This window comes from Macrotis lagotis, chromosome 3 (genome assembly GCF_037893015.1).
Source record: "Macrotis lagotis isolate mMagLag1 chromosome 3, bilby.v1.9.chrom.fasta, whole genome shotgun sequence".
NCBI classification, from domain to species: domain Eukaryota; kingdom Metazoa; phylum Chordata; class Mammalia; order Peramelemorphia; family Peramelidae; genus Macrotis; species Macrotis lagotis.
In genome coordinates, this window is record NC_133660.1 from 284,305,766 (window position 1) to 284,314,506 (window position 8,741).

Genomic DNA, 8,741 nt, shown 5'->3' on the forward strand with positions numbered 1-8,741 from the left:
AGTCAGGGCTCATTCCACTGTACCAGAATGTTGAATCAAGTAGAGAGCAACAGTTATTAGTTAAATGACTGAGTCCATTCTAAGTCATTCAATGTGAATTATGAGTCTCTTAGACCTTTTAACATTTCTCTGAATGCAGGAAATAAATCTGTCCCATACAAGATCCATAGGGTACCTTGAGTACTTTCCTATCCCCCCCTACACATACTCCAAATGTATGTGGGACTTCAAGTGTAGGTAAGAAGCGGTTCCTTGAAATTAGACTAGTATTTGAAGGGCTATCCTGTGGAGGAGGGGTTATTAGCTTTGTTCTGTTTAACCCAAGAGAGAGAAGAACAAGGAGCCATGGTGAGGAGGAAGGGGCAAAGGTTCAGATTGGATGACAGCAACAATATTCTAATAATGAACACAAATCCAAATAAAGCTCCCAAATCAGAAGTGTTTGCCTTGGGAAGTAGGGAGCTGATCCCTACTGAAGAGCTCCGGATAAAAGTGGGGCAGCTGCTTGCCAGGCCCATTCGGGAGGGTCCTCTCTTCCAGGCCTAGGATGTTACATGGATTCAGAGGCCCCTCCTGGGTCTAACTATAATCTGATCTTTATCCTGCATCCTATTACCAGCAGAGGCTGTTTTGGGAGTGTTCTTGGAGCCATTCCCCAGCAGAAAAATGGAAAAATGGCTAATGGGGGAATTTGTTTGCCTGACAATACATATTTGCAATGGACTTTTGTTTTCCTTGCTTTCTCCATGGAAAGAGGAGGGGGAGAATTCAGAATTGAAGGCAACATTGAATTTTAAAAATTTAAATTTTTTCTTAAAAAGATAAATGGCAAAGAACTGACTGGGCAGTTTTCAAAAGAAGAAAACAAGTTATCAACAGCCTTATGGGAAAATCCTCCATATCATAATAACTAGAGAAATGCAAATTGAAGCAATTCTGAGGTTCCACCTCATATCCACCAGATTGGCAAATAAGACAAAGGAGAAAAATGACAATGGGGGGAAGGGATTTCTATAGCACATTAATGCACTGCTGATGGAGCTGTGAATTGACCCAGCCATTCTGGAAAGCAATTCGGCACTGTGCCCGAAGAGCTACTCAAATGTGCATGCCTTCTGACCCAACAATACCACTACTAGGCCTATACCCCTAAAGAGATCAAAGAAAAAGAAAAAGACTCATATGAATAAAAATATTCATTTTGGAGTGGCAAGGAACTGCATGTTAAAAAGGTACTCATCCATTGGAACAAGATTAAACAAATTATGGTACATGAATTTCATGGAATATTACTGTGGCACAAGATAGTTTTATAGAAAACTAGGAAGATCTCTATGAACTGATGCAGAGTGAAGTGAGGAGAACCAGAGAAACAAGTGAAATAATAATAGCCATATAAAGACAAATAACTTTGAAGGACATAAGCACCCTGATCAACCCTAATGACCAACCATAGGTCTGCTGATGAAGCCTGTTTACCCATACCTCCTATAAGAGGGATGATAGACTCAAGATACAGAAGGAGATATCATTTTTTGACATGACCAATGCAGAAATTTGCTTTGCTTGACCATACACATTTGTTGTTGGGATTTCTTTTTTTTTAATTTGTTTTTAATTTGGAGGAGAGAGAGAGAAATCATGCTTATTAATTGAAATAAATAATTTAAAAAGAAGAATCAATAGTCTTTTCAAAACATGCAATTCATTGGCCAAACTGGGATATTTCTTTTTAATTTATTTTTTCTAGGTTTTTGCAGGGCAGTGGGATTAAGTAACTTGCCCAAGGTCACACAACTAAGCAATTATTAAGTGTCTGAAGCTGGATTTGAACTCAGATCCTCCTGACTCCAGGGCCATTGCTCTATCCACTGTGTCATCTAGCTGCCCCTCAAACTGGGATACTTCAAGGAAGAACTTGAATTCTCTACACCGAATAACTAAAATGGTTTAATTTTTTTTAATGGTCACTTTTGGCTTTCCCTCGAGTATGGAGAGTCACCACACTCGGGTTGGCCAAGTCCTCTTGGAACAGGGGGCAAAGGAGCCCCAAGTTGGAGTCATAGCTAGAAGCAAAGTAATGTCCAGTGAGTTCAGTTTGTTCCCTGAAATTTCAGTTCCCTTGTGATCATTGACATCATCCCAGTATGGATCATCCCCTCTCACCTTTCTGTCCCCTGTGATGCCCAGACTCTCCATAGAGCATCCATGCAGGAGGCCTTTCATGAAGCCATATGGAAGCATCACTTCCATGTCCAGTCATTCCTTCTCCTGCCTTCCTCCTTTTCCAAGAATGCCTCTCCTGAACACTTTGTGCACCCCTTCTTCTTGCACTCAAAGCTGCTTATCTCCTCCATGGGTCTTCCCAGCTCCTTTGGAGTCAGAAACAATTCTAATTCTTCAGAGCTAGTGATGTTTCAAGACTCAAAGAACCTTGAAATTATTGTATTTTGACTGCAATATCTCAAAGCATATAGGTAGGCTTTCATCCCCAGATGCAACAAAGAAAACTGTTCCTGAGGACTGGCACAGATCATGGAGAGAGTGCTGGTCCTGGGTTCAAATCCTTGTTCTGTTACTTACTAACTTTGTCAGCCATTCAGTCAATGAGCAGTCTGCACACTGCTAAGTGCTAGGAATACAAAAAAAAAAAAAAGGCAAAAGATTGTTCCTGCCCTTAAAAAGCTTATGATCTATTGAGGATACAACAGAAATAGCAGAGGGAAGGCACTAGAATTAAGAGGGGGTGGGAGTCAGGGTTTCTGTAAAAGGTGAGATTTTAGTTGGGACTGAAAGGAAGCTTGGGGTGGGGGAAGGAGGTAGGTGAATAAAGCAATGGATAAAGCACCAGCCCTGGAGTCGAGAGGACCTGAGTTCAAATTTGACTTCATAATTGTCTGGCTGTGTGACCTTGGGCAAGTCACTCAACCCCATTGCCAAGAAAGAAAGAAAGAAAGAAAAAGAAAAAAAGGTCAGTGGTCAGAGCAGAAGAGGGATCACCTGTCCAGGCCTGGAGGAGGAGCAGAGAGAATGGCCAGAATGGCTCTGGGTTGTGCAATAGCAGGAAGTGGAGGGGTGAGGGTGGGGGTGGGATTGGAGAGCATGTGTCTGACAAGAAGGTGGAAGAAGCTTGGAAAGGCAAGTCAGAGGATTTTATATTCAATCCTGGAGGTGATAGAGAGCCACTGGTGGTCATTAAGGATGAGACTTTAGGAAAATTATGTCACCATTTTGTGCCTCAGTTTTTTCATTTATAAAACACCTACTATGTGCCAGGAACTTTGATAAATATTAGCTCATTTGATCCTCACAACAACCCTGCAAGATGTTTTCATCTCATTCTACAGTGGAGGAAACTGAGGTAGACAAAGGTTAAGTGACTCGTCCAATGTCAAGCTAATGACTATCTGAAATTAGATTTGAACTCAGATCATTCCAACTCCAGGACCAGAACTGTATCTATTTTACCACCCAGACATCTCTGATAGAGAACATCAGTACTGAATTAATCAATCCAGCATGTAAATGAGGTTAAGAGCGAAACCCATTGGATGAAATGAGATGATACTATGCAGGACATGCATTAGAATTGGTTGAAGAAGCAATCATGTCCCATGGGACTTTGACAAAAGTAGAAGAGTCAGAAATCTAACAAGCCCACCAGGAGATGGAACAGCTTCAGTCAAACCCGGGATGGGAGTGAAGAGAGCCTTCATCTCCTCCCCAACTCCTTTGACCAGGAGGACTTTGTGAACTTCAAAAGATCAGAAGATGTGACATTTAGACACAAGTGGTTAATGGCCATAGAAGAGAAAAGGACTTCTGAACGTGACTTCCCCATTGGAATGTGAGCTCCTTGAAGGCAAGGATGTGTTTACCCTTCTTTGTATCCCCAACCCTTAACACAGTACCTGGATAACGGACATCCAGAAATTAGCAGTTGTGAGTTTACCCTTTTGCTACATGAGCTCTCTAAGCTTGATACCACTTGGATATGAAGTAGACTCTAGATAGTACTGTAGGAGAGTGTGCCCCAGACTCTTGGAAAGAATATATATATATATATATATATATCTCCATATACCCATTGCCCACTGCTTTAGTAGATATCTATTTCAAAAAGACAACCAATTAATATGAACTGATAATAGGGAAGCACACTGATGGGGGCTTATAAACACTAGTATTTGAAAAAACATCAATTTCTTAGAGTCATGGCTAGCAGTGATGCCCAGTGAGTTCAGTATGTTCCCTGAAACTTCACTCCCCTTGTGATCATTGACATCATCCCAGTGTGGATCATCCCCTCTCACCTTCCTGTCCCTGTGATCCCAGATTCTCCATAGAGAATCCATTCAGGAGGCCTTTCACGAAGTCATACGGGAGCATCACTAGAACCTTGAGAGACAGCATTTAGCTGACCTCTTGGGAACCTGACCTGCTAGTCTGAATTAGCTTGGAAGAGTGAGCCCAAATCTAAACCATCTACAACCTCTAAGATTATATATTAAATATAAATCTATCTTTTATAAATATATAATATGATGGGGGATCCCTGGTCTAATTGAACTTGAGGGTTCCAGGCTTCCCCAAGAGCCAGTTGAACTTCTCACTCAGTATCCCTCCATAACAAAATGGAACTAAACAGCTGGAACTTGTGGGTATCCTGAAGGAGAAAGAGTAGAAGATTCCAAAGACCGTCAGGGTAAAAAAGTTGTCGTACCAGCCTAGCGTCTTCCTGAGGGCCCGGGGTGGTTCTTGTTTGGGACATCATATGACTCACAGCAATAGTTATTGGGAAAGAAATAGAACTGATATCCTAGAAATAGAAGCCTAGCTACTTTCAAGACAAAGAGACCTGGGTCCCTCCCATCCCATTCCACTCTCCGGGGAATTTCCCATGCAACCTCCTTTTAGCAGCCCTGACTGAAAACTCTGAGCTCTCAAGGATTATGCAAGGCCAGGATAGCAAAGGAGCCAAGGTTTGCTTTGGGTGAGGATGAATCAAGGTCGGAATGAACTACAAGGCCACCCAAACATGACTATAAGATCCTGAACTTCTACCAAATTGTACTAATTCATACATCACCTGTGACTATGCCACCCTGACTCTTTCCATGGCTCCCTATTGCCTCAAGGATAATCTATTAACTCTGTAGACTAGCATTCAAAATCTTCTACCCCTATGCTCTGGTTTCTTCTCAGATCGTATAAATCTTTCACCTTTTACAAAACCTTCTTCCCCGGTTCTAGAGAAAAAGATCTCTAAAATATAGTTGATGTGGTATATTGAGAAACTTAATTTTTTCTCAATCACAAATCTAGTGAAATACCACCAGATAAGAGAGGAGGCAGTGTGATAACAACAGTTAGCACTGGTTTTGGAGTCAGAGATTGTTTTGTTTTCGTTTTTTGCAAGGCAGTGTGGTTCAGTGACTTGCCTAAGGTCACCCAGCTAAGTATCTGAGACCAGATTGGAACTCAGATCCTCCTGATTCCAGGAGTCAGAGATTCTGGATACAAATTCCACCACTACGACTATCTGTGACTTTGGGTAAGTCAATTCAACTCACTTGGCCTCAACTTTCCCTTCTGTAAAATGTCCTCGACAATCTTTGAGTTTCCTTCTAGCTAGAGATTTATGATTCTGTCACTGAAGCTGCTGTCACCCCTTCAACCTTTGGCCTCACACACCTTTGCCCAAGGAGAAATCTTCCATCTCAGTCTTGAAATCAGAACCAATGCCAATTTGGGAAATGATCATTTGAGTTCTGACTGTCCTTCCTCCTTCAGACACTGCAAAGGGGGTATTTCCACCCAAATAAACACTCGGAGCTTCTTAAAGCTCTGCCAAAGTACCCCAATCTAATAACTAGCTAAGACTTCCATAGAGCTTTGAGGTTTACAAAATACTCTACAAATATCACCTCATTTTTAATCTCACAACAACCCTGAAAGGTTGCTCTCATTTTCCAGATAAGGAAATTGAGTCAGAAAAAAATTAAGTGTCTTGCCCAAGGTCTCACAGCATGTAAATCTTTGAAGCTGGGTTTGAAATCTAGTCTTCCTTGGGTGGAGCAGGAAGTTGGGTGGTGCAGTAGATAGAATGCCAAGCCCAGATCAGGAAAACCTGAGTACAAATCCAATCTCACTTAACTGTAAGACCTTGGACAAGTCCCTTAAACTCTCTCTGATTTAGTTTCCTTATCTGTGAAAGAAGCTGAAGAAGGAAATGGCCAACCATTTCAGTATTTTTTTTTTAGGTTTTTGCAAGGCAAAAGGGGTTAAGTGGCTTGCCCAAGGCCACACAGCTAGGTCATTATTAAGTGTCTGAGATCCGATTTGAACTCAGGTACTCCTGACTCCAGAGCCCATGCTTTATCCACTGCTCCACCTAGCCGCCCCCATTTCAGTATTTTTGCAAGAAAATCCCAAATGAGGTAAAGAAGAGTCAAGCACCAAAGGACCAACAAAACCTTCTTCATTTCTCATCGCCTCTATACTCCAATTTCTCCCTAATTATCTATTTCAATCCTGAAGAAATGCAAGAAGAAACTGGTTGCGATTACTCATATCACCCTAAGCTATTTCAAGGTACACCTAAATTGAAGGGAATGTGAAGGAGAAAGGTCCAGAAGCATTTGTATATAGATTCCAACGGGGTGCAACCTCAAAAGGAAGTAATAGGTAAAGCTGGTACAACCCCTGGCTGTGGCAGTTACATCCTCCCCTCAGTGAAAAAATTTGCATTCCTGGCAACTTGCACCAACTTCTAGGTAGGGTATGATACTCATGTATCTCTTGTATGGTGAATCACATACAATGCTAATGATGGTAAATGCCCAAGGAGTAACTTGTACAGACAGTTGATCGCTGGTGGGCCATCCTCTCTTGAAAGTAGCTAGCTGTCCAGCGGCTTGTAAAAGTCACCTACACCCTACCTTAGCATCAGCCCTGATCATCACCCTGGGGCATTGTACATTACCCATGTATGGGCACCCAGATACTGGGAATCAAAGTCTCATAGATCTGGAGCAGGAAGGGACTTTAGAGACCATCTAATCCAACTGTTATTTTATAGAAGAGGACATACTCGAGATTGCATAGGCAGTAAAGGATTAAGTGTGGATTTGAACCCAGATCGTCTGTTTCCGAATCAAAGTGGCAATAATGCTGCCTGCATTCCCTCTCTTTCAGGGTAATGAGAATCAAATGATACAATACAGGTAAAACATTTTGCAAACCTTAAAGTTCTCTACGAATGTTAGCTATCATATTAATAGCGTTAATAATGAGAATAATAATGACAGGGAAAAGTTAATGTCCTCTATATCCAGAAGCATGGATGCCTTCAGGGAGACCACAGAGGGTGAGTTGTCATTCTGATTATTTTATTCAACTGTAAAAAAGTAGTTAATTGATCCACCTGTGCAATAATAGTCCATGAAACACTGAATGTCAAAGAATAGAATGAGACCATGTGAATAGCCAAATAATCGATCCTGCATCATTGCCTATGGCAGCATAACTTAGTGGTTAATCTCACAACCTTGAAACAATCTCACAAACTTGAAATAGAGTGGTTAGAGAGCTGGCATGGCAGTCAGGAAGCCTGTCTCACCTCTAACACATGTGTATCTGTATGACTGGAGGCCATTCAGTCTCTGATGAGCACCCAGGTAGTTCCCTAAGAATTATAGAGCAGGTGCCAATGTACACAAGTAGAGGAAGTTTCCCCACTATAGAGAAAAGGACATTTAATGAAGCTTGGCAATCACATTCGTTTTCTAGTTCATTAACAAACAAACATAAAAATGTATCCATAAATAACTTCTGGAGGAGAAAAGAGGGAAAGAGAGGAGAAAAAAGGAAAGAGAGGGGAGAAGAAATGAAGGGAAGGGAGGGGAAAGACTATATATCCCTTCATCCCATCCACCACTTCTATTCCTGACTGGTGATCTTTGGCACAGATGAGGTTTCAAGAATTCGAAGCAACTGAACATAGCAGCCTAGTGTTCAATGCATCCCCAAACTCCAACTCCTGGGCTCACTATTAGATAAAAGCTGCTGAAAAAAGCATAATTCAAGAATTACATCTCACACCCAGCTCCAAAAAGACAGGACATACATTTAATGTTTATATCATATATAAGCTAGGGGAGCAAGGAAGGAAATGTCTTTCTCAACTATTGCTAAGGGAAGAGTTCTTAGTCAAGCAAATGAAAGAGAAGATTGCAGAGGACAAAATGAATCATTTTGATTACATAAAACACAAGTTTTGCATAAACAAAATCAATGCAATAAGAATGAGAAGAATAGCAATTAAATGGAGCATCATTGGTGACTTCACAAAGAATGGGCTCAGAGAAGTCATGGGAGAGGAAGCCTCTTTGAAAGGGGTTGAGGGGAGGAAGTGCAAGTCTGGAAGAAGGAATGTTTTTCAACACCTACCTCTTGAGAAGGAAGAGGGAGAGCAGATGTGACAGTAGCTGGATGGACAGAAGGGCTACCAAATGACATAATATTAATATTTTTGATTATGTTGTCTATGTGCCATTTTACAAATATTAACTCATTTGATTTTCACAACAATCCTGTTATTATTATTATTATTATTATCATCCCCACTTTACAGTTGAGGAAACTAAGGCAAGTGGAGGCTAAATGCCTTCACACAACTGATTAGTATCTGAGGCTAGATTTGAACTCAAGGCTTCCTGACTCCAGGCCCAACAAAGCCA